This window comes from Lissotriton helveticus, chromosome 5_1 (assembly GCF_964261635.1).
Source record: "Lissotriton helveticus chromosome 5_1, aLisHel1.1, whole genome shotgun sequence".
NCBI classification, from domain to species: Eukaryota; Metazoa; Chordata; class Amphibia; order Caudata; family Salamandridae; genus Lissotriton; species Lissotriton helveticus.
Genome location: NC_136065.1, coordinates 793510902 through 793535800, shown reverse-complemented (window position 1 = coordinate 793535800; position 24899 = coordinate 793510902). Strand labels below are relative to the sequence as shown.

Below are 24899 nucleotides of genomic sequence, written 5' to 3'. Positions count from 1 at the left end.
ACATGACCACTTCTGCTCCATCTTAGATTTCTTCCCACATTCAGGTTTTTTTACATTGATGTTTAAGGTAACAGGGGGACAGCACAACAGACATATCTGCCCTTGTGGAGATGTTCTTGGGTACAACTTCCAGCATTGGGCTGCTGACAGTTTTCAACCTCCAAATTTTTTTAAAGACCCAAGGTAATAAACTTGGTTGAACCATAAACTCTTATTAGACCAAACTCCATTGTAGGTAAGACATGACAAGTACCCAGGTTCTAATATGTGCACAAAAAAATAACTGGACATACTGGACAATTCACGGAACTCCAAAGCCGCCTGCACCAACGTGACACTTTTAGTGGATTAAAGTGCTTCCATAACTCTATACTTTAGGACACATAGTCTTTCATCAATTTTGGGGCATGCTGTGCGTGCGCTGACTTCATTGTCCATTGACGCCACTGTTATTTAGATTTATAGCCAGATTTGCGTTCTGCTCGAGACACACTATCCCGTTTTGGTGTCACCTAGGTGCAGGAGGCTTTGGAGTTCCATGAATTGTCCGGTACGTCCAGTTAGTTTTTTATCACATAGTTGGAACTATTGCGTCATGGTTACTTTACTCACATTCACACTATCTTTAACTTCTAGAACCACGTGATCAGTTGGAGGAGTCAGCCGTTTGCAGATATATGTTTTCCGCTTTATAACTAAGGTACTGGTATTCTTCTAACACCCTATTATAAACACTGAAACCCTCACAGCATGTTTGATGCTTTTCTTGACCCATAGTGAATTTATTTTGTGCGGTTTACATTTTGTTCAGTGTAGCTCGAATGACTTTGTGCACTGCGCGCTATTCATGCTACATCACAAGTAATGTAGCTTAGCACTCCCCTCACTGTACAATGAAAGTCTTTTACTGCATTATTTTAGGTTTGCGCTTTTCACTGCTCACGGTGGGTCAACCACAGTTTTGTATACCAGCATAACTGCATGCTGGGACTTGGTGATGTCTTGTGTTCTTTTCTTTTTGTTTTTGTCTCTTTTCCTTTCTTCTTTACCTCACGTCTCATTGAGACTATTGGTCAATTCTGTATGAGGATTTTCCCACAGCACTCACACAATAGCCTCCTCTATTTTTTATGCTGGCACGTCAGTCTTGATTTATTGTACATAGCTTGCAACAATCTGGCAGTGGGTTCTGTGCTCATACAAGTCCTGACTCTTTTCGTATGACTACTGTCTGTGTTTGAACCTGTGTACCTATTTCCAATATTTCCTGTAGGTAATCAGTCATTTTTTTAAATTACAGTTACCCCTAATGAAGGGTTCATTCCCACGCAAAATGCATTAGGTCATGTGTTACAGTCATGAATATGCTTACCGATTGAGGATGCTATTAATGGAGCAAGGTTTCATGCGTACAGAAACTGGCTTGGACTCAGTCCTCTCGAAATAACATGTAACTAATTAATCAACATGTTTTGTTTTACTAAAAATTGCATTCCACAACATTTCTAGTAAGATGGGGAAGCTTGTCTATTTGCTTTTTCTAACAGTAAACCGAATGTCCTAAAATGGCCACCGAAAACACGGGAAACTTTCTGCGCATGAGTCTACCACATCTACGTGGTATGACGTCTTTCGTTTTTGGTGGGAACTTCTTGCATCTGCACACTAGTGCCAAGATGGCCGCTTCATGCTTTCTTATACTAATGCACATGCTCCTGCTTGTATTAAAACTCATCTGTTTAGCATAACTATTAATGCTATAGCTAAAACAAAGTAATCGGGATAGAGTAGAAATAAGTGGTATACAGTGCATTCATCTAATTTTGTATTCTAATGTGTCTCTCTTCGACTTTATTAATAGCTCGTATTTGGGCCTGAGGGTGACAAGAACAGCCATATTGAATCCGCTCTGCGCATGTGCTAAGAACTCTGAGAGACCCCGAGCAGTGGCATTGAACTGCTGCCATTGACTGTCTTTCCAGCAACGCGCCTCGGAATCACAACCCATAACCTGGGAAAGGAAGACAACTTGCAACTTTATTAAACTTTGTATATTAAAATGAAATAATATTGATGGGCGGAATAAAAACATGGGAAAATAAATTATGGGTGGGAACATTGATCAACTATATTGAATTGAAATGATCTCATCTTAGTATGGTGTGATGACCTCTCCTTGTCTTTCTGACCAATCAAATGAAGGGAACACATAGAATTTGCAACATTTAAGGGTGGTACATTGCCCAGAAAATGATATAACTAAAGTAGGCTTAGATAGATGATTTGTCAGACTTGTCGCAGACCTGTCACTGACCCAACGTATGCTGAAGGAGAATCGAGAACAGAGGTGCTGGCGGAGCACTCTGTCAGAAGAATCGGGGTTTGCTGAGGGAGAAGTATCGATTACCCAGCCAGGGAACCAAATTGCCGTAGAGAGGGGTGTGACGCTGGCGTTGCACTAGTGGAGGTTATCTGTCCTGATCTGCACCTGTCCTGTCCCATTGGCACCTGATTAGTCGGGAGCCTTTCTTTTGTCCTAGCCCGTGGCCGGGGTTGGTCCTCACACCATTCTAGGTAAATATAATCCATGTGGTATGTTCTTGTGCTATTTCCCTTTCTCACCCTTCCCAGGTACCAATGTCTAAAGGTGTTACTATAATTTCTTGCAAACTCTGTCTTATTAATTATATTCTTACTTGTAAAATTTCTGATCACTCTGTTGTGGCCTCTGACTCAGGAAATGAAATGAAGAAGCAGTTATAAAGCGCCTGGTTACCCGAAGGCATCACAGCGCTAAGGACACTAAACTCATCAAAAATCTGCATAGATAAATTGTTAAAAACTTCTCCCGAGTCTGTGGTTATTTTAGGAAGATAAATTATTAAATTGCAACCTATTATGCTAACTCAATTTTCGATCCCCAGTATTTATAGCATAGGTGACAAAGGTTTAGTAAGTCATGGTGTACAGGTATAAGTCCTAAGAAAATAAAATCCTGATAGGCAGTAAGTAGAAGCAGGATTACCGGTTCAAAGGTGTGAATGTTTATGGGCCCAGGTGAGCATGATTAATTGAGCTGGTAATCCCTCGCGTCATCACTATTTTCATGTTGTCTGCAAGTGTGATGTAACATTTGTAAACAAGCCCCCAAGCAACTCACTAAATTCTCTTCAGTTGAAGTGAAAAACACTGTTTTACATTTCTCTTGTATGAATTGTAAAGCCACAGCAAGTGTAAAAAACAAGGACCCCCAGAACATTGATTAGTTCAATTCCTAGGACAGGGAAAAGTAGTACAAGTGAAAAACCTCCTAGGCAATGAATCAATGGAAACAAGTAAATAAAGGAAAGATCAGGAAACAGAATATATATAAAAAGCATTCATTTTAATGACATCAATTAGAAAAAATATGTTAGAAAATTGTATTGTAACATATTACATATAGTTATACAGTGAAATACATCGTATAAAAAAATGTTGTTAAAAAAGCAAAAATAAATACAATAAGTAGCGTAAATCAATCGACGCGCGTTTCGGCGTGCTCAAAGCCTTCTTCAGGAATACCCACACATTTACATGAAAGTAATAATAAACATGCATTCAATAGTACATTGATGATATGTGTTCTGTACATCAATTAAACCTTTTCTCAAACAGTATTTTTACATAAAACAGTATATTTTTAACATAAAATATCTTATTCTTAAAAACCAAGAAAGATCATAATCTGTATTCCATATGATTCCCTTAATACTGAATCATGTTTCCATTACAGAAAATTCTGTTATCTGAGTAGTCAAAATATATCAGAGGCTCCATCTTGGTAACTGAAAGACAGGACCATATATTAGTGACTAGAAAATGTATTTAAGTCACTCGTTCACTGATAATGTTTAAAGACATTGGAACACAATCACCTAATTTATAAAAGGATCTAAGTCTCCTATCAAATCTCTCCAGGTTGGTGTATAAGGGCGATCTCATTTCTCAATAAAGATGCAACCATTCTAGAAACCACATCCGACCCCTGATACATCACATTGTATAGGTAAAAAGGACTTACATTTAGTATGTCTGTTAATTGGTAAATCTTTAAAAAGGTTTATTTTGAAGATGATCTTGTAACTGGAGTCTAATCGAACATCTGCTCCTTAAATAAGACAGCAAGAAACATATTCATGATCTGTGTGATGTTCTTAATATATAGATATATAATATTAGATATACGAATCTAAAGTGACAAAAAGATAAAAATGAGAATGTAAGGGAACCGACTTTGAAGGATATAAGGAAACTATCTATCCCTTTTCGGTAGAGCAGATACATTGTGCCTGTCATCTGATCCGTCACATCAAAGTCGGTTCCCTTACATTCTCATTTTTATCTTTTTGTCACTTTAGATTCGTATATACTTAACATGTCGCCTCGTCAACTCAAAGAAAATTAGCAGCACGTTTTTAACTCGTTTTTTGTCTGTTACCTCTTGTTATGGTAATGTTCCGACCATTTTTGTTATTAATAAGCAACTTGGTTGTCGGTGAAGAAGGAAGCATCTATAGCATTGTGTTGTTTCTTCTAGGGTCAACAGTATAGACACATTACTTTAAGAAACGTTTTAAAACCCATATCAGTCGCACTGTGGGAATACCGTCCTGCCCAGGTAATGTTTGAGCTATTAGGTAGTGGATACAATATTCTGTTTATGGCCTGTAAGAAACAGTTACATTTTACAATTGTCGTTTTTTCCTTAGGTTTGACTATACAGACCACTTTAGAGTTGCTGTCCTTGCCGTACTAGTCAGATTGTGGGAATATCGTCCCCAAGCAACTATTACATTTTTCAGGTACCACATTTAATATTTCATACTTCGACATAAGATATTATCGATTTTGGAATTTAGAGAGTTAAATCGCTGATTTTCTTTTTATTCCATTGAATCCCCTAAAAATATACCGCCACTAGCTTAGTCTTTACTTAGGGAGGCGGACTGTTAACAAATTAAGGATTCCACTGAGACATTGTTTAAAGAGGCATTTATTAACATCCAGTTCGAGAGTACTATCTTTAACCCCTTCTGCGCTGATGACGGAACCGCTCCGTCATCAGCTGCGGGTGCGCTGTGCTGATGACGGAGCGGTTCCGTCATGGCCCGCCCCGCTCGATAGAACGCTCATGCGCGGTTCTATTGAGCGGGGCGGGCCATGACGGAACCGCTCCGTCACCAGCATAGCTCAACCGACGCTGGTGACGGAGCGGTTCCGTCACCAGCATGCGGCCACCGCGCGGCCGCCCCGCCCCCTTAGCACAGCGGCGGAATAGCCGCCGCAGTGAAGGGGTTAAATGAAGATAAGAGATTGTTAGACCCGATATTATTATATTAAGAACATCACACAGATCATGAATATGTTTCTTGCTGTCTTGTTTAAGGAAAAGATGTTCGATTAGACTCCGGTTACAAGATCATCTTCAAAATGAACCTTTTTAAAGAGTTACCGATTAGCAGACATACTAAATGTAGGTCCTTTTTACCTATACAATGTGATGTATCAGGGGTCGGATGCGGTTTCTAGAATGGTTGCATCTTTATTGAGAATGAGATCACCCTTATACACCAACCTGGAGAGATTTGATATGAGACTTAGATCCTTTAATAAATTAGGTGATTGTGTTCCAATGTCTTTAAACATTATCAGTGAACAAGTGACTTTAAATTAAATTAATTTTCTAGTCGCTAATATATGGTCCCGTCTTTCAGTTACCAAGATGGAGCCTATGATATGATATGATAGGGCATGGGGGGTTCCCAAACTGGATTTAGCTCCCATCAAAAGATGGACACAAATCACTATCCAACTAAACTCTCTTTGCCTTAATAAAGGAGTCAGATCTGCCAACGGAAGAACAATGAGTGATAAAAGAGGGGCCAGCACATTCAAGACTCACCCTCGGCAGAGTAGAATAGATTACATTCTTGTTAGTCTGAGTCTGTGGAGGCATTTGCAGGATATGCAAATTATAGACAGAATAGAGAGTGATCATAATCCCCTATCGGTAAAAATCTCCTATTGGGAATCATCAGCTCCTTTAGAAAGGGCGTTTGACGCCGCTACTCCAGTAGATGTCGTTATTTCTAATGATATGCGTCACGTCCGCTGGACTAAAGTCGCAGTGAACCAGGAGAATGTAGAATTCTTATCTGGTAAGCTTATCCAGGCAACAAATTATATGAAGAGGGCAGTGACTGAGGAGTGCACAATTATTGGAAATGATAGTATAACCAGGATACATGAGGCCTTCTTTAAGGACCTACGAACAGTGTTTGTCAAGCCTTCAAAAAAAAGTGATTCTAGTAAACAACTCTCTCCACGCTGGTATACAGAAGATTGTAGGCAGGCTCGTTTGGAATTAGGTAGAGCACTTAAAGATGACTCGAGTATAAATGTCCGTGTAGCCAGGGCAGCGTACAAATCGGCCATTTTTAAATCCAAGCGTTTGTGGGATGAGCAGAGGTGGGTAGACCTACGGGAAGCAGGACAACATAAAGACCCACGAAAGTTTTGGAACATTTATAGGAAAGGCTTAGATAGTAACTCAGACAAACTGCAGAATTGGGTACCGCAGGATAAATGGGTATCCTATTTTAAACCTCAGTTTGCGATAGCAGCAGGGCAAGATACTACAGCTAAGGTGTCTTTTACATCTTTTTTGGAGGACCCATTTACCTTGGGGGATGTTCAGCTGGCACTGGATAACGTTGTTCCTGGTAGAGCGCCAGGAATTGACGGCATCCCAGCTGATCTATTCCTACAAGATAGGGACACTTGGGGACCATATATACTCTTACTGGCAAATGCAGTGGCAAGGGGAGCAACGGTCCCCTTCTCATGGAAGGGGGCCGAAATAATACCAGTCTACAAGAAGGGGGACAAATCCCAGCCCGGAAATTATCGACCAATTAGTTTGATCGACACTACCCAGAAGATCATCGGTAGGCTTATCTTAAATAAGGTTCTGGACTGGGAAAGGGAACACAGCATCTTGTCTCACTTGCAGGCTGGTTTTCGAACTTGCGTTAGCACGGTCGACCAAGTTATGCATTTCACTATGCTATACTGGAAGACCGTCCTAATTGGCAAAGGCAGCCTCTATGCCGCCTTTATAGATCTTAAGGCAGCATTTGATCTGGTCCCTCGCCACACGTTATGGAAAGTACTTAATGAAATGGTAATGCCAGGGGAACCTTTGTCCCTAATAAGTAAGCTCCACCAGGAGAATTTTGCTCAGATTAGGTGGGGTAGTCCTGGTAATGTTACATCACAATTCCCGGTAGAAACAGGTGTCCGCCAAGGATGTGTCCTGGCACCAACATTATTTTCCCTGTACATAAATGACGTTGCAAAAATTTTAATTGACTCTAACGTTGATGCTCCTATTCTTGCTGGAGGCAAAATCCCGATATTAATGTTTGCAGACGATTGTCTTGTAGTTTCCAAGACCCCGAGCGGGTTACAGAAGGCACTAACAATTTTTGAGGACTTCTGTGTCGCCCGTGGTTTGGAAGTCAATGTTCTTAAATCTAAGTACATGTCTTTTAATTCACCTAAAGCCAACAGGGGTACTGTCCATATGAGTAGCGGCCCACTCGAGAAGGTACAGGCATTTAACTACTTAGGTATTTGTATTCAGCAGGACTTGTCTTGGAGGCAGCAGATTGACTTGGCCACCCTGAAACACCGACAACTTTCTGGAGCTTTGTCTATAGAGCATTCCAGGTCTCTGACTAAACCAATAAGCCCAGTGTTTGAGGTTTACAATGGCAAGGTAGTTAGTTCTACCCTGTATGGTGTGGAAATGTGGGGTAATGAAAGGCTAAAGGGGATGACTGTCTCAGAAAATACATTTCTTAGGAAATTAATAGGTTTACCTCAAAGTACCCCATTGAATCCGCTGCTTTTTGATCTGGGTATGTCACCAATAGATTTAATTGCATCTCTGCGCCCAATATTATATTGGCGGTGAATTTGGACTACGCCGGAACTGGAAACGTATACCAGAGGGCTGATGGATGTGATCAACAGTGACGGTTCCCGGAAAGTCAAATGGCTGGGGCACATTCAAAATCTTTTGACTGAGTTAGGATTAGGCGAATTGTGGAAGGACCCATTGCACGCCAGATTCCCACCGAAGAAGACAATAAAAACTTTGTATTGGAACTTGGTGGCTACAAAGATTTTTAGCACTACTCCTTCACAATCTCTTGTAGGCCTATTTTTTTAAATCAAAGATTGTCCCAAATTTGAGGAATTCTGGGACGTCATCACGAAGCCCCTTGACCGCAAACTCTATTTTCAGCTAAGAGTGGAAAGCTTGCCCATAAGGGCATTCTCAAATAAATGGTCCAGTGGGGGCAAGGTGGCTTGTCCAGCTTGCTCAGACGTTACTGAAACTGTTGCCCACCTTTTGTTTGAGTGCCCAATGTATGCAGCGCCGAGACGGAAGTGGCTAAAACCGATGTGCAGGACATTGGGAACAAGGAAAGGAATGTTCCCAGTTAGACTTATCCGGACTAGCCCTATTATGTCTGTGTATATAGCCGTGGCGAAATTTCTAGGTTGGGCATGGACGATCAGAGCCCGACTCTTAAAAGAATAAAATAACATTCAAGGTCGTAGCACCTCTGTTGAGAATAATATTTTGCACATTTGTACTGTTTTTGTATGATTTTACCTATTTATTCATGAAATTTATATCCTGAACTTTTTTAATGGTTTTAATACTAAAGGTTTATACATGTACTTATATATATTGAGCTTGCTTTTATGACAATTGTCGAATAAAGCTTACTTGACTTGATATGAGTACTCAGATAACAGAATTTTCTGTAATGGAAACATGATTCAGTATTAAGGGAATCATATGGAATACAGATTATGATCTTTCTTGGTTTTTAAGAATAAGATATTTTATGTTAAAAATATATACTGTTTTATGTAAAAATAACGTTTGAGAAAAGGATTAATTGATGTACAGTGTTGCAGGGTTTCTGTACTCACACAGAACTGTGCACAGAGGAGTGGAACCTCGGCAAATTAGGATGTCCCAAAACTTACCTTAGCAACCAACTCACCCCTTACCGAGCTAGCTACAGTGTCTCATTGGACATATCAAACACCCAATGTTTAGACAAACCAGAACATGAACTTACAGTACCTCAGGGTACGTGGGACTCATGAACACTCTTTCGTTATATTATCATTACAAACCAGAACATGGAGTAAAGAAGACACATGTGCATTTGAAATGTTTATTTACTAATGCCGTCTTCTCAGGCGCAGTATCTTTGATAATACAAGTATACTTATTATCAGTAGCAAAATTATCAGCATAGTTACTAAGACATAAAAAGCGAATGGTGACAGCATGTTAACATGCTGTAATGATTAAGAGTTAACAACACTTATATCTCACCCTCCCTAACACATATATTATATTATTATCTAAGAAGGTCTCTTTGGGTTGTTTTAGGGCGGGCCCATACCTTAGTGTCCTAGCATGAAGGAATCACATCAGCATACACCAGCTCTCTCTGCATGTGCACCGCATCAAGTGTGTTAACAATTTTCGTGCAAAGCAATATCAATCCCGCCTCAAGCCCAAGTTGGCAAAGGCTGCACTTGTGTTATGACTATGAAAGCGTGGAGATCAGACCTCATAACAATTCCATATCGTGTTGCTCCTGAAACTTCAGCACTCTCCGTGCAGACATGGTTTATTAAACAAGACTGATATCAGAGCAATAACATATTATTCTCACATACACCACGGCAAACCACTAGGTTGAAAGCTAAGTCAACAATTAAGGGTCGTGTGCAGAAGTTGCAAGAAAGGAAAAATGGCGTTTAAATCTCAAATGTACCTATGCTAACTTAACACGATATAAGGATATATAGGAGCTATACAACACCCCCCCATGATCCGAGAACGGACTAAATAAGATAACAGAAGTGCCATCACATGAGAGCAGAATCCATTTATAAACGAGCATGAATAAAAATTCAATTATAAAAACTAATGCTAAAAAATAGCCCACAAATATAATGTGGCTCAAGCCAATAGGCAAGCAAAAATAAAATGTCTTGACCAAAAGTCAATAAAATCAAGGAAATGCTATCAATCAGCATGTCAATTTGAGGCAGTGTCTATGATAAGACTGTATATGAAAAGTAAGCTGCAACAGCCTCCAGGAGGAAGTCAATGTCCTCATCCGAAAACAGTTCAGCCATCCAATTTAAAAGATGAAAGGAACATGCGTGATCCTCCAGCACCGGATCCTCTATAACCATCAGAGGACAGCTCGGTGGGTTTTCAAGAAAACTTAGTTCCAAGAAATTTTGCGCTGCCGACAACACATCCCAGGGACCCATTAGTCCATGTGCCACCGCCAAGGCCATAATCCTTTCGTCAGAACAAACCAACTCGTGAGCAATGATAGGACTCATCAGTTGATCAAAATCGACGTCAGAAGATACTGGTCCGCAGAGACACAAATCAATGGCCCAAAGGAAATCACAGGTCAGACAGCGAAATACAGGCTGGACACAGGTGAAATAGGAGAACCGAAAAGATAATCCAAACGCCGTGCTTAGAGTCGCTAACGGCAGTGTGCCATAGTAATCAAGCATGCGGTTGCGAAACCGCGTCAGTAGTAGCTGTGCGTGGTCTTGCACAGGAAGGGCATCCATATTTAAAAAGGCAGAAAACCACCAATGCGCCAGCCGCTAAAGCAAGTAAAAACGGGAACCCTCCAAATAAGGATGAAAAAATAGAATGGAAGAAGGCAGGGATGACTCCAAAAATTTTCTCAAAGGAAGTCACGAGACCACCGCTAACAACTTTAAAAAAATGTGCTAGGCCCGTTGTGGAGGATGCGTTAAAGATAGAACGGACCATGGCTCCGAAATGCAAAGGCAAATCAGTGTTTAAAAGAGCCTGAACCTCCGTACGGGTGTTAGCAATGTGAAGCACGAAAGTTTCACGGGCCGAGCTCAAGGCCACCTCTTTCTGGGACAATAGAGCTCTTATTCTAGCCATGCCGCTGAATTCTGCTCCCAAGGTCGGTATCTGTGGCCAAATGGAAGACTCCCTATGTTCACGTGTGGGAGGATAAAGAACATTTCTGCAGCAAATAACTCGCTCACTAACCGTTACTATGAAAGCTATACCTTTAATTAAACCACAACAGTTTTCATTATTGTGCATTAAATAACTACCATTCTCTAACAATTTAAACGTGGGGATGATAGCAGGAACTGGCGTGCCCTGTAAAACGCAAGCCATATTCGGTCTGTCCTTGTTACATGAACCGTGTAACTGTATGTGTCTACACATTAAAGAATGATCTGGCGTCTCAGTACACTCATCCCCTGTTAGATAAACTTCTTGTTCATCCTTGAAACATCTGTATGTGTATGGGAGTGACCAGACCTCATGAAGAAAACCGCTACCTAAGGGTTCAAAACGACCTATTGGCACATATTTCATACAATTTGAAAACTTATATAAAGCAAAAGGCAGCGTTATTAAACCGTGGATAAGCCACGTAGCAGCAGTGGTCTCTGCCACAGAAAAAGGTAAAGATTCCAATCTTTCAATATGGAGCATAGAAAAGGAAGCATCACGCATTGAAAGCAAGCGTTGTTTGTCTGTCAAATTAAACGGTGCAAATAAAGAGGAAACGTTCATGTATCCCCAGGGAACTTTACCCATCTTTAGAGTCTGTAGTGTCCATGCAAACTGCATGATTGAACGTAATTGATTTTGACCATGGTATAATACAGACACTTCATCATGCACAATATCAACAACAGACGACACAATATTATCTAATGTGTAAATTCTAGAGGAAAGCACGTTAATGCTATTGTCAACCACTGCAAGCACTTTTGCAAGATTTGCTTGATCAATAGCCCTAAGGCGTGAAGCAGCCTCAATCTGTGAGAGTTTCCAAATTTCATTGTAAACCCCATATAACCATCTTTTCGACCTGCCACTAGCTGGGCCTTTAATGAAATCATTCAAATCCACGTCTGCATTCAGTTTGGAAAGGTGATACTTAACCGCAGGTAAAGTTGAATGTTTCAGCCAAGCTTGACACAACTTGCCCACAGAGTAAGAGGTGACAGTATGACTCAAATCAAAACGGGGATCAGATCTAACAGTCTTAAACCCGTCAGTTATATTTAAAAATCTTTTTTGGCAAGAATCAGCACTACGGTGCCAAAGCAGCCAACCCTTGGGATTCATACTGGAAATGTTAAAGGAGGAATTCAGAAGCAGAGCCTGTATTTCTCTAATGGACAATTTAGTGAAATTACTCCAATTCTCATATTCCTCCAACTCCGGGAAAGACGGGGTGTTTAACCTTTTAGATGTAGCCAATCCAAAGCACGTGGTCTGGGAAATGGTTTCATTTAAAAACCACATATGATTTGGGATGAGACATGCACGGTGCAAAGCCTCAGTGCCTTGTACCTGCCAGGCCCTTGAGCCCCAAACTGATTTAAGGTCTATGGTATCCTTCCATAACTCATACCCTCCAGTAACTAATTGATCCAGGAAGGCCTTTGAATATAACAATTTTGTATTTGTAAGTCGAACCTTGGACAGTGGCTGTTTGTGAAATTTAAAATAAAAGGACTCGGGATTGGACTGATTAAAGTCAGTGAAATAAGTATACTTTTTAAGAAACGTTTCTGAACTCCCTTGTGTTGGTGCTGGGCAATGTTCCCACTGAGTAAAATTAACCGCATCCCTTCGGGAAGATGTCTTGTGTAAGAAGTGATTGCCATAATGTTGGTAACAGAACAATTCACCATAATTAGCAGATTCTAAATATAAATCCTCAGCATCAAAAGCAGCATAGTATTTTAAATCAGAAAACAAACTTTCCACAGCATTAACATCCCAATCATCAGAACGAATGTTTTGTTTCACCACATCCCCCATATTAACTCTCAGTACATTAGGAACATTAACGACTTCCGTTGGACCATGAATCTGAAAACGAACTGCATCCCACGCGATTCCATCCAGAACAGGCCATGCTGTGATGTTAACCAAAGTCAAGTCTCTTTTTAATCTGTGTGTAGAATGTGAAGAGGAAAGTGGGGCCAATGTTCCATTTAAATGAGTAATGCAAGTTCTCTCCTCGACATAGTGTCCATTCATAATCCGAAAAAAATAAAACACAAAACCAATTGACATAAAAAGGTAAACTGAAAAAAGGACCAGCCAAATGTAAATCCAAGGAGGTATCAAAAAATGTTTTTTAAACAGGCTAGCATATACTGCAATTTTAGAGGGTTTTTTCGAGGCAAGGGAAGCAGAGTCAAATGAAAATCTGGATTCCGTGGCTAAACGAGCTTGCAGGTCAGGCATGGACAAATCAGTGGGGTATGTATAGTCTGTCTCATCAAGGTTAGTTCCTGGTAAATTATTCAATAATGGACTGGAAACAGCAGGTAATTCGATGGCCACCTCAGGTTCATTATTAGAAGCAGTGGGCATAATTGAATTTCTCACAATGGAAGGACAGGAAACAGCCGGTGTCATGCTAAGAAGAATCGGCCACTCTGTGTATCTTGACATTGTCAATAGAAATAAACCTGTTTTCCTTACGACCTGGAAGTGGTGGTAAAATGACTGTTCTTGTGCCCTTCACTCCAAGCACTGGGACCGGAGCTCGATAGGAGGGACCAAACTCTTTCTTGTTGTCGATCTTCTCTCGAACCAGTTCTCCAACTTGGGGTAGCCAGCCAACTACCGGGATCTGCAACGCATCATCCGATGTGGAGGGCAAATGTTCCTTTGCAAGAGTGTCTCTCGTCTTTTGTAGATTCTGTAAAACATTGCAATGTTCATCTGCGTCAAAGGAAGTGGCGCGAACCACCGAGTCTAGACCGTCAAGGTCAGGGACGAACATCTTGATGCCAAAGAGCATTTCGTATGGGGTCCGCCCACCCAGAGACCTTCTAGGGAGATTATTAAGAGCACGCTGCACGCCATAGAGGTGAGCCAGCCAATTTCTGCCAGTGCCTATAACTCGGGCTGTCAAAGATTGCTTTAAATCACGGTTCATTCGTTCAACTACACTATTACCCTCGGGTCTGTAGGGTGACGAAAACTTGACTTGGACCCCCATCGAAGTCATGGCATCCTTATACGCCTTAGAGGCGAAAGCCGGACCCTGATCCGAATGGAAGGTACCACAGGCAAAAATCCCTATAAAGATACGCAAATCTCTGATGACAGTCCGGGAATCAGCGCTGCGATGTGGCCATACCCAAACAAAGCGTGTGCATGAATCAACTGCTACTAAGATGTATTTATACGCAGTATCAGATGAAAATGGACCGCAGTGATCTAAATAAACACAGCCTAGTGGTTTATTAGAAATGTACAACTGAGTCTGAGGCGGACGCGTAGCAGTTGAAGGTTTAATCTGCTGGCATATGTCACAAAGAAGGACATAATCACGCGTCTGTTTGTACAGTCCCCGCCACCAGAAACGTTGTTGTAGTTGCGTTACAGTGGCTGAGACGCCCGCATGCGCAGACGCCACACCTTCATGAGCCGCTGTAATCAAGTCTGTTCTGCGATCCGTGTTGGGAATCAGCCGTTCCCCAACATCAGGAATTGTCACAAAAGGAACCTTTTCGGGACTTAAGTGGTATTTATACTTCGAAGGGAATCCCGAAGGATGTTTACTTCCCTTCTCAGAGGCAGCAACCGCTGCCAAGATGTCGACATCAATCTTGGTTTTAGACCTAGTAACTGCTGCAACTAAGTATGTAGATACTGCTGATTTCGCCGCTTCATCAGCAAGCGAGTTGCCAAGAGCGTGTACTCCCACGCGCTGATGACCGAGAGTATGAATCACATAAACGAGTGGCAACATAGCCTTAAGCTCTGCCACTCGAACCCAGATCATTTTATGTTTTATTGTGCTACCCTTGGAATCATGAAAGTCATTTTGAATCCAAAAGAACAAGTTTTCATTGTAAGACTGGACACAGTAGTAAGAATCACTTACAATTAGAGTAGTAACACTTGGATCTGCGTACTCCAAAGCTAGTAAGAGAGCACGAAGCTCTGCCAATTGTGCAGTGCAATCGCCCAGGGGCAACGTGTGTACCTCCCTGGAAATGAACTCATCATTCAACATAGCACCGACCACAATGGCGCATGCGGAAACGTAGGCATGTTTAGAGCCATGCGCAACCTGCGCCGACCCATCAGTGTAAATGATGCAATGGAAGTCCTCCAAAGGTCGCATCGCCAGAGGAGCAGGGTGAACGAATTCATACTGCAAGAACTCCTGCGACCGTAAGGAAGCGTCAAAAATAAACATGACATCCGAGGATGACAATGACGCAGCCCACTGAATCCACCGAGGGTGCAAAGCTTTTGAATTTGGTACACTGGCTTTCGTGACTGCCTCCAAATGAGGACAGGGTGTTACCACTAGCATGCGTTTCCCCTGTGACAGAGCTCGTTCCTTTAGAATAGCCATCTGTACAGCAGTTAAAACCTTTTCTATGGTGGGAAACCGCATCTCAGCCGAGGTGTACAAGTGTGACTTGTAAGCAATAGGTACTGTGTCACCTTCATTAAAAGTGAGGTAAGTGAAACCCACCGTCCCAGGAATTATTCTTATGACCAGGTTGGTGTGGTTATCACGAGTCAGTAAATATTTAGAAGCGAGCAGATCAGCCTGCAAGGATTGCAAAATGGCTGAATGCTCAGGCAGCCAGCATGATTTTGAGAAAGTTGGTTGTATCAAAGCATACAAAGGCTTGATACGCTGGGCATATTCCGGAATGTAAGTTCTGCCGAAATTCAAAAAGCCCAGTAAGGAGTGTAATTTTTTCAGAGTTGTTGGTGCGCGCAATTGTGCGCACTTCTCCAAGAAGTGAGGAGCCAAACCTCTACCTTCATTGTTGAGCTCATAGCCCAAAAACAACACTGTGTGTTCAGCAATGTGCGATTTTGCAAAGTTGAATTTGTAACCCATGTCTGCGAAGTTGCAAACAAGAGAATTTACACGACACAGATGCTCCCAAATATCGTCGTCTGTGAGATATATGTCATCCACATACGAAAAAGCATCAGGGTCGAGTGCCTCCAGAATAGAGACAATTCGAGCGGTAAATACACCAGGACTATTCTTGTAGCCCATTGGAAGACGCCGGAATTGCTTTTGGACTCCAGCGCTTGTAAAACTGGTCCATTGGGAGCTAAAGCTGTCCAATCTGTGGGCATAAAAACCATTGGATATGTCAAGCGTTGTCTTGAAACGCTTACGCACGAGACTATCCACTAGGGCAGAGCCGTGGGTATTCTGTACTGCACAGTTACGGCAATGCGAGTTTAAATGCCGGTAATCCAAAACCAAACGATATGATCCGTCAGGTTTATTCACAGTAAAAAGGGGATTATTCATCGGTGACACACACGTTTCAATAACTCCCTGATATTCCAATTGTTCAAGGATTTCCGCGACGGAAGATTTTGCTTCACGCCGAATGGGATATTGAGGTTGAGGCTGCGGCTGAGACCGCAACGGAATTTCGTGGCAAGGCGACAATTTATCCCAACCACATTGGTTACGGTACAGAGCCGGTGCGAGAGCCCGAGCCCACTCTTCTGCAAAATGCTGCGCATGCTCTTTCGAGACAGTGTTCGCGAAACTGGGTAGGATTACCTCCTCCCCTCGCGGCGCCGCGAGCACAAAAGGTGGGGGCCAGTCAGCCTCCGAAAGTAAAATATCATATGTAGAAGACAGATTCTCCCAAAATACACCTTTAACGGTACGCTGTATGTCACCTTCAATTAACAGGACAATTTCATATAGTCTTTCAGGGGGAGCAAGTCTCGTATCCGCTGTTTCTATTACAACGTAGACATCAGTCGCTGTCACCCTCAGTAGTGGACGGAGCGCCTCTCTGACTATGGTAATCTCCGCCGCGCTGTCCAGCAAGGTCAGAGCCCACGTCAGATTCCGAAGCCGCGTTCTCACTATCTGTGGCATATCGATGCGCTGTTAAGGCTGCGACTTTCTTTTTCGCAAACTGCGGACGCTTAGGCGTAGAATCCTCCTGCTTCACTGCGCCGTCCGTCTGGCGGGACTGGCCACGTCCTTGTTGGCCACCACGTCCACGTCCACCCCCTCCTCCTCCACCGGTCTTCGGGGCCGATGTGTCCTGAAAGGAACGAGGAGAGCGTTGATCAGAACCCTGAAAACGATCAGGTGATTTAATCATCGCACGGTCGCGCAAATCATAAACCTTTTCGGATGGCGCAGGAGCTTGTATTGCAGGAAAAGTACCCTGAGTCTGCGTTGTCTGCTTCCCCTGTGTCTGTTTTTTAGGCCAATTCTGTTTTTTGGACTTGGGCTGGACATCTGTCACTGCAGATTGTCCCTGTGGTTGTTTTTTCTCCTTCACTGGAAAATATTTCAGACCTCTACTTGTGCGGCCAATCGTTTTATAAGCGGCCACCACAATCTTTGCTAACTGGCGGGGTTTGTCGGCATCGGGCAGAGCAGCCAAAGCATTCGACACCTGAAAGTTAACTGCATCTCCTTTAACATTGGAGAGAATGAGATCACTTACAATCTCAAAAGAACCACACAGGCGCATACCCAATTCAACCGCTGCCTCTGGACCGTGATCATTCTGAACACGTCTAACGATTTCAGGCAGGGCAGTCATAGACGGGGTGCCGAAGCACCTTGTATAAACTGCCGCAAATGTTTTTCCCCAGCTGTCACAGTCAGCAAGTTCAGGAGTAATATCCTTCGGTAGAGTAATCGTCAACATTCTATGTTTATCAGCAGGAGTAGAATTCGGAAAAACCGCCTCCAGTTGATCAAACTTCTCTGCTAGCCAGAATGGGAAGTCATCGTTGTCAACTGGACGCGCACCAAAAACCGAATTAACCATCACTGGATTGAGACGCATTCCGCCTCGTTCCATGGGAGCGGCCGCGCCCCCCTGGGGACCACCAGGAAGATGTCGACCGATGTATTGCACTAAGGCACGAATCACGGAAATGGAAACTACATGCAGCCTGCGAATTTCCGCCAGGGTGCAAGCCCCGTGATTCGGGTGCGGGGTAAAGCCACCTAACGCAGGCCAATTAGTACCTGGAATTGAGAGTGGGCCTAACCTCGCAGGGGACATAGAGTGGGGGAGGGCGCCATCAAACCAAACTCGATGCTGCCACGTTGGGCGCCATGTTGCAGGGTTTCTGTACTCACACAGAACTGTGCACAGAGGAGTGGAACCTCGGCAAATTAGGATGTCCCAAAACTTACCTTAGCAACCAACTCACCCCTTACCGAGCTAGCTACAGTGTCTCATTGGACATATCAAACACCCAATGTTTAGACAAACCAGAACATGAACTTACAGTACCTCAGGGTACGTGGGACTCATGAACACTCTTTCGTTATATTATCATTACAAACCAGAACATGGAGTAAAGAAGACACATGTGCATTTGAAATGTTTATTTACTAATGCCGTCTTCTCAGGCGCAGTATCTTTGATAATACAAGTATACTTATTATCAGTAGCAAAATTATCAGCATAGTTACTAAGACATAAAAAGCGAATGGTGACAGCATGTTAACATGCTGTAATGATTAAGAGTTAACAACACTTATATCTCACCCTCCCTAACACATATATTATATTATTATCTAAGAAGGTCTCTTTGGGTTGTTTTAGGGCGGGCCCATACCTTAGTGTCCTAGCATGAAGGAATCACATCAGCATACACCAGCTCTCTCTGCATGTGCACCGCATCAAGTGTGTTAACAATTTTCGTGCAAAGCAATATCAATCCCGCCTCAAGCCCAAGTTGGCAAAGGCTGCACTTGTGTTATGACTATGAAAGCGTGGAGATCAGACCTCATAACAATTCCATATCGTGTTGCTCCTGAAACTTCAGCACTCTCCGTGCAGACATGGTTTATTAAACAAGACTGATATCAGAGCAATAACATATTATTCTCACATACACCACGGCAAACCACTAGGTTGAAAGCTAAGTCAACAATTAAGGGTCGTGTGCAGAAGTTCTATGCTAACTTAACACGATATAAGGATATATAGGAGCTATACAACAACAGTACACATGATATCAATGGGACTATTGAATGCATGTTTATTTTTACTTTCAGGTAAATGTTTGGCTAATCCTGAAGAAGGCGTTGAGCACGCCGAAATGCGTGTCGATTGATTTATGCCACTTATTGTATTTATTTTAGATTTTTTAACAACATTTTTTTATATGATGTATTTCACTGTATAACTGTATGTAATATGTTATAATACAATTTTTAACATTTTTTCTAATTGATGTCATTAGAATGAATGCTTTTTATATATATTCTGTTTCCTGATCTTTCCCTTATTTACTTGTTTCCATTGATTCATTGCCTAGGAGGTTTTTCACTTGTTGTAAAGCCACAGCGTCAGCTAACTTTGGAGCAGGGAGAACGTGAGCCACGTTTCCCAAATCTGTTCTTCTCCCCAGGAGGGGAGATTACAACCAACAGTGTCAGCTAACCTTGGAGCAGGAGACTGCAAGCCACGCTTTCCAAATCTGCTTTTCTCCCCAGGAGTAGAGATTACAACCTTGCTTGCACGAGTCCAGAGGACTACAGCGCCCAGCATCCTTCGCGCACCAGCGCGTATTTAACAAACACGCCGGCCCGACAGCTTAGAGCAGAGACGTCCTCCGAATGCACATCTCCCCTCATGTCACCATTCAGTTTTATCACCCTCTGTTTTGTCAGGGAATGATAATGTTTATGCTCGACCATCTACAAATGCTGCTTCATTAGTTGGTGGCACCTTAGGTTTTCACTCTGTGGGGGTTGGCTAATAATCGACCAGTTAACATAACAAAACCAGGAGTAAGGCTCGATCTTCCACCAGCAGCCTTCCCTTCTGTTATAGTGTTAGCAAATGTATCAGAACTAAAAATTAACCAAAAAGAAACTACAGGGCAGCTAATCCACAAAGCCCAGCATTGTTTTTGTAATTACACAGGGGATGTGAGAAGTTGGCCTGGTATATGATGTTCACTATTCTAGTGAGCACCTTGCACCAGTCCAAACAACCCTTATGGTGATGGTTGTAAAGTCAACCTTATAGACCAGTCATCCTAGTGGTAGCATGGACAGAACAGTCTTAGGCTAAAAGACTCTTTAGGGCGTGTAAAGCCAGCTGTTTTACCATATGTAACCCCTTGAATACCAAATGAAAGGACACCGCACAGGATATATATGAAATATATATGTATTTATTTACTAACACACTCCTCTGAACTCTTTCTGAGATCAGAGGCCAAAGCACATAACAAGTTACTCTTAGAAACACTTTAAATAGCACAATTTACAGTTAGGTCCTAGGTGCGCCTAAAACCATATACTAAGTAAGTGGTATAAGTACCACGACTCAGGAAAAGGAAAGGCCTAGGGCCTAGAGAATCGCTGGGGCTACACTATCTGACCCTTAGGTTAGGAGTAGGCGGCCCACAGGCGGCGCGTGCAGTGTCAGTACACTCACGCGGGAGTCAATAGAAAGTCAATGGGAACGTAAAGTTTAGGAAAAGAAGGATTAAGGACACTTCCGGTCTAGCTAGAAGGAAACAACTAAAAACCTAGACACTTGGATAGTCAATACCCTTGTGAGCACCGAAGTACTCCCGTTACCTCACCCACAGGAAGCGGGTGCATAGGTGTCAAAGTGTGTCGGGTTTCGCTGTTGAAGCCTATGGAGCCTGTGAAGAAAGAAGCTGCAGGCGACCAGGAGGAAGATGTCCGGGTGGATCCAAGGGTGGATCGAAGATGAAGAAGACCTGAAAGCAGAGGGGACAGAGTCTAGGTCACTAGCCAGCGACTGGGTGGAACCAGGAAGAAACCAGACGTCGTTGAGGAGCAATCAGGTGCTGTTGTGAAGCTTGTTGTTGCAGCCACGCGGACCAGGAGGCGTCGAGGACGACCAGGTGCTGGAGAGGAGCTGTCCCACGAAGGTTCTCACAGATGAAGGGGTCGACTTCAAAGGCAACCCACGCTGGATACACTAAGAGCTTCTGGTGCAGACCAGGAGGGTCTGAGGTACTTCACCTCTTCAGGGAAGCAAGTGCCAGTCTGGAGCAACCAGACCAGTGATGGATTTTCACAGGATCATCGTCAAGGGGCTACTAGCCAACTGGCCAGCAACCGGGACAACGCGTCGAGCAGAACACAAGCAGAAGGGCCCCACGCAGATCTCGTGGAGTGTGGAGGGCTGGTCTTCGGTGCAGGTGGAGCTCGGTGTCGGGGTGTCTCAGTCCCCAGTGCACAGCATCGAGGGTGCCTCGGGAGCTGCGCTGTTAGAAAGTTGAAGACTTTCCAAGTTGCCTGGTCCCACGGGTTCCGACGCCTTCCACGGGCTCAGCTGTGCTGGAGTCGTGCAGTGGGGTCAGAGAGGTCCGGGAGTCGAGGTCTTGTCAGGCTCTGTGCTCGAGATCCGGCGGGAAAGGGGACAAAGCAAGCAGTCGAGTTGCTCTCCAGGATTGTTAGGGCCTGCCATAGGAGTGACTTATAGGTTACTGTGTGTCTATATATAAGGGTAGATATAGGAATACTATACCTAAGCAAGGGGTAATTACACGACCTTGCCCCAGCTGAGTGATCAGCCAATTGTGTCAGTGTGGATGGCCAGCCAGGGGTGGCTTAATACATGCTGCAGCCCCTGGTAGGCTTTAGGTGCACCTATGCCCTGGGTACCTATGGTACACCATACAGGGACTCACAAGGGTGACCCAATATCCAATTGGAGAAGTACCTAGAGTACATGGAGTCAATTTTTCAGTGAGAGCAGATAGTTGGCCTGGGATCCTTCTAATCAGGGCCCCAGGCTAAGTCGAAAACCAGCTAAACACAAGGCAAAAAATCTGGGGTAACCATAGTCAGGTATCCACCTTCCTACAGGGGATAGCCTTTATTTATACAAACATCGTATAATGGCAAAGAGGGTAAGTTGGGTAGGAAGGGAAACTAAAAAAACCATCAAAGAGGACTGTAATATTATTAATTTTGACAACCACCACATGGTGGGTGAGTTATTAAGTCTACTACCTAGTACTCCGACTCTCTACTCTGAAATTTATGCACTCCCTCTTGGCTTTTTTTTTTATAAACCTTTCATGCCATCCCAAGCTATATCCTACATACAAAATAAATAATGGTCACTTGCCCTTACATCCTTTTAACCAATGCCTCTCACAACCCATTTAACACTTACCTCTCAGTAATAGATTTACCTTGTTGGAAGGTGAGGTTGAATGCGATTGACTTGAGCAGAACTCAGCAGACAATAATGATGAGTATACAGCGTTACATAATGGGTCTTCTGTAATTTCTCTCCTCCCTGTAAGTTGTCAACCAAATATAAGCTTGCAGACAGATAGTTTAGTTCTCTCTCAGAAACAGATACACACTGAGACTATCCCGGTTGCAGTCATTTCCTGGAATATTGCTGGGTATAATCAAAAGAAGTTAAACTCAGATTGGTTGTCTTTGCTAATGCCTTGTGTGCCTGCAGGAGACGTGAGAAGTTGATCGGATTCACTTGAATGGGTATCTCTCATTTTACACGCCTGCTATACCCTCAGTAGCTGGCCGCGCAAATGGTGGTTCACTGACATTACTTTCTAATACTTTCCCTTTAAAGGTTCACACTTTTCTAAATACATCCTCATATTACCATATTATTGTTCTAGAGTATTATAAAGAGAGATATTGGTGACTCATATATTTTTACAATAATAATGTTGGTGGTAATCATGCAGTGATTTTGGATCCTTTGGTTCGAGATATTGCCAATTCGGAGAAAGCATATGATAAACCCTGTGACATAATCTTGCTAGGGGATTTTAATTCTCACCCTTGTAATAAGGTTAATACATCAGTATGTGGGCTAGTAGATGAAGATGGGGATCGAGTAACCCATCATAATGAATATGGTAACGCCTTAAATAGGCTGTTAATAATAAATAATCTCACAATTATAAATAATTTTGAAACCCTAACTAGCCAGTTAAGCTTCACTTTTTCTAGTCGCTCCTACTTCTCGACGCGCGACTATGTTCTGGTTTCAGATACCATAAAGAAGCTCTTTACTCAATTTATGACCAACTTTTATGCTTTCCGTGACCATGCTGCAATCACCTTTCTCATCCCTTCTTTATTAAAAAATTAACATCCTGTTAATTTCCATATTAACCCAGTGATTGAAAGAGAGAATGGGATTGCATTAAAGTGGGAGAGAGCCGACACCGTGAAGTTTGTGGGTAACATAGTCTCCAAACGAACATCCAAGATAATGACATGTCTAGACCCAATATCTGATAATGACATAATTATAGCATTCAAAGAAATCCTACTAGAAATACAAATTAATTAATAATAATAATAATAATAATAATGAATATGTTCTATACGTAATGGCCACCGTAAGGGCCCTGTTTGGTTTGATGATGATTGTGCCCAATCACTTAAGAACCTTCATATAGCCTTAAAACAAAAACCTAGAGCCCAAACTTTGTTCAAGTGTTTAAGCCAGGTATACGCGAAAGTATGGCTAACAAATTTAAAAGAGGACTGGTGGGAAAAATTGCAAGGGGCCGCCTTATTAAATAGCTCACAGACCTTTTGGTCGTTGATTAATGCGCCTTTCCTGAGAGACAACAGAAGGATGACAACTGCCACACATGTAGAGCAGGAGACATGAGTCGCTCATTTTGAAGGCCTATTTGGAAATACAGGAAGCAGTATCATATTCACCTTGGAAGAAACAAAATACGCTCTTAATCAGTGTAAAAGAGCGAAGGCACCTGGAAACAATGTGTACCAATTGACTTCTTTCTAGACAACCAAGATCTTTGGGCACCGCTTTTAACAAATTTTTTTAATAAAATTGTCCAAACAGGTACTCCTTCCTCATGGTAGGCGACCGTAATGGTACCCATTTATAAAAAGGGGGATAAAATGCTTCTGAAAAATGATATGCCCCTAACTTTATTAGATTCTACTGCTAAGCTAATGGGCTGGCTACTTTTAAACACGCTTTAAGAAATGGGCTCTGGAAAGGAACATTATTATCTCCTGCCAATATGGCTTTAGAAAAGTAAAGGGTACAGTGGACCAGTGCCTAAATTTGAATTTAATTATAGCCAAATATACTGCAGCTAAGAAAGGCCGCTTATACCATGCCTTCATAGATCTGTCGCAGCCTTTGACTGCATGGCACGGTCCAGGCTGTGGCAGATCATGGAGGCAATGGGGATTGATTTACAGATTATTAATATAATCTGTGGCCTGTATGCTGGAGCAATTGCCTGTGTTCGTTTTGGCAAGGGAAGAGATTGCACTAGACACTTTACAAGCACTAGGGGTGTGAGGAGGGGTGCATCCTTGCTCCCTTCTTATTTGCGCTTTACACAAACACTGTAGAATCTGCTTTGTTAGGGTCCACTGCAGATGTTCCTTATATTAACTCCCTTCATGTACCGATACTCCTATACGAGGACGACAAAGTGATTTGGCACTCACTAGTAACGCGTTGCGCCAACTTCTAACGGACTATGTAAAATTTATGAATAATTTGGACCTGAAAATTAAATATTCTAAGTCCTTTGTCCTTGTTGCTGGTCCAAAGCAGTGGAAATTACCATAAATTTTTACTGAAGAGGGAAAATTAGGTGTTGTGGACTCTTAATTATCTAGGGATCATGTTCGACTGAGACAGTAATTGGTAAAGTATGGTCTCCAAGAGGGGTT

General features: G+C 42.6%; 1 protein-coding gene across 1 annotated transcript in view; it reads right to left on the bottom strand.

The window, feature by feature from the left end:
- The window catches only part of LOC144754919 (microsomal triglyceride transfer protein-like), a 529349-nt gene that overhangs the window by 356577 nt on the left and 147873 nt on the right, over positions 1-24899 (bottom strand). The gene's annotated exons all lie outside the window — the stretch shown is intronic.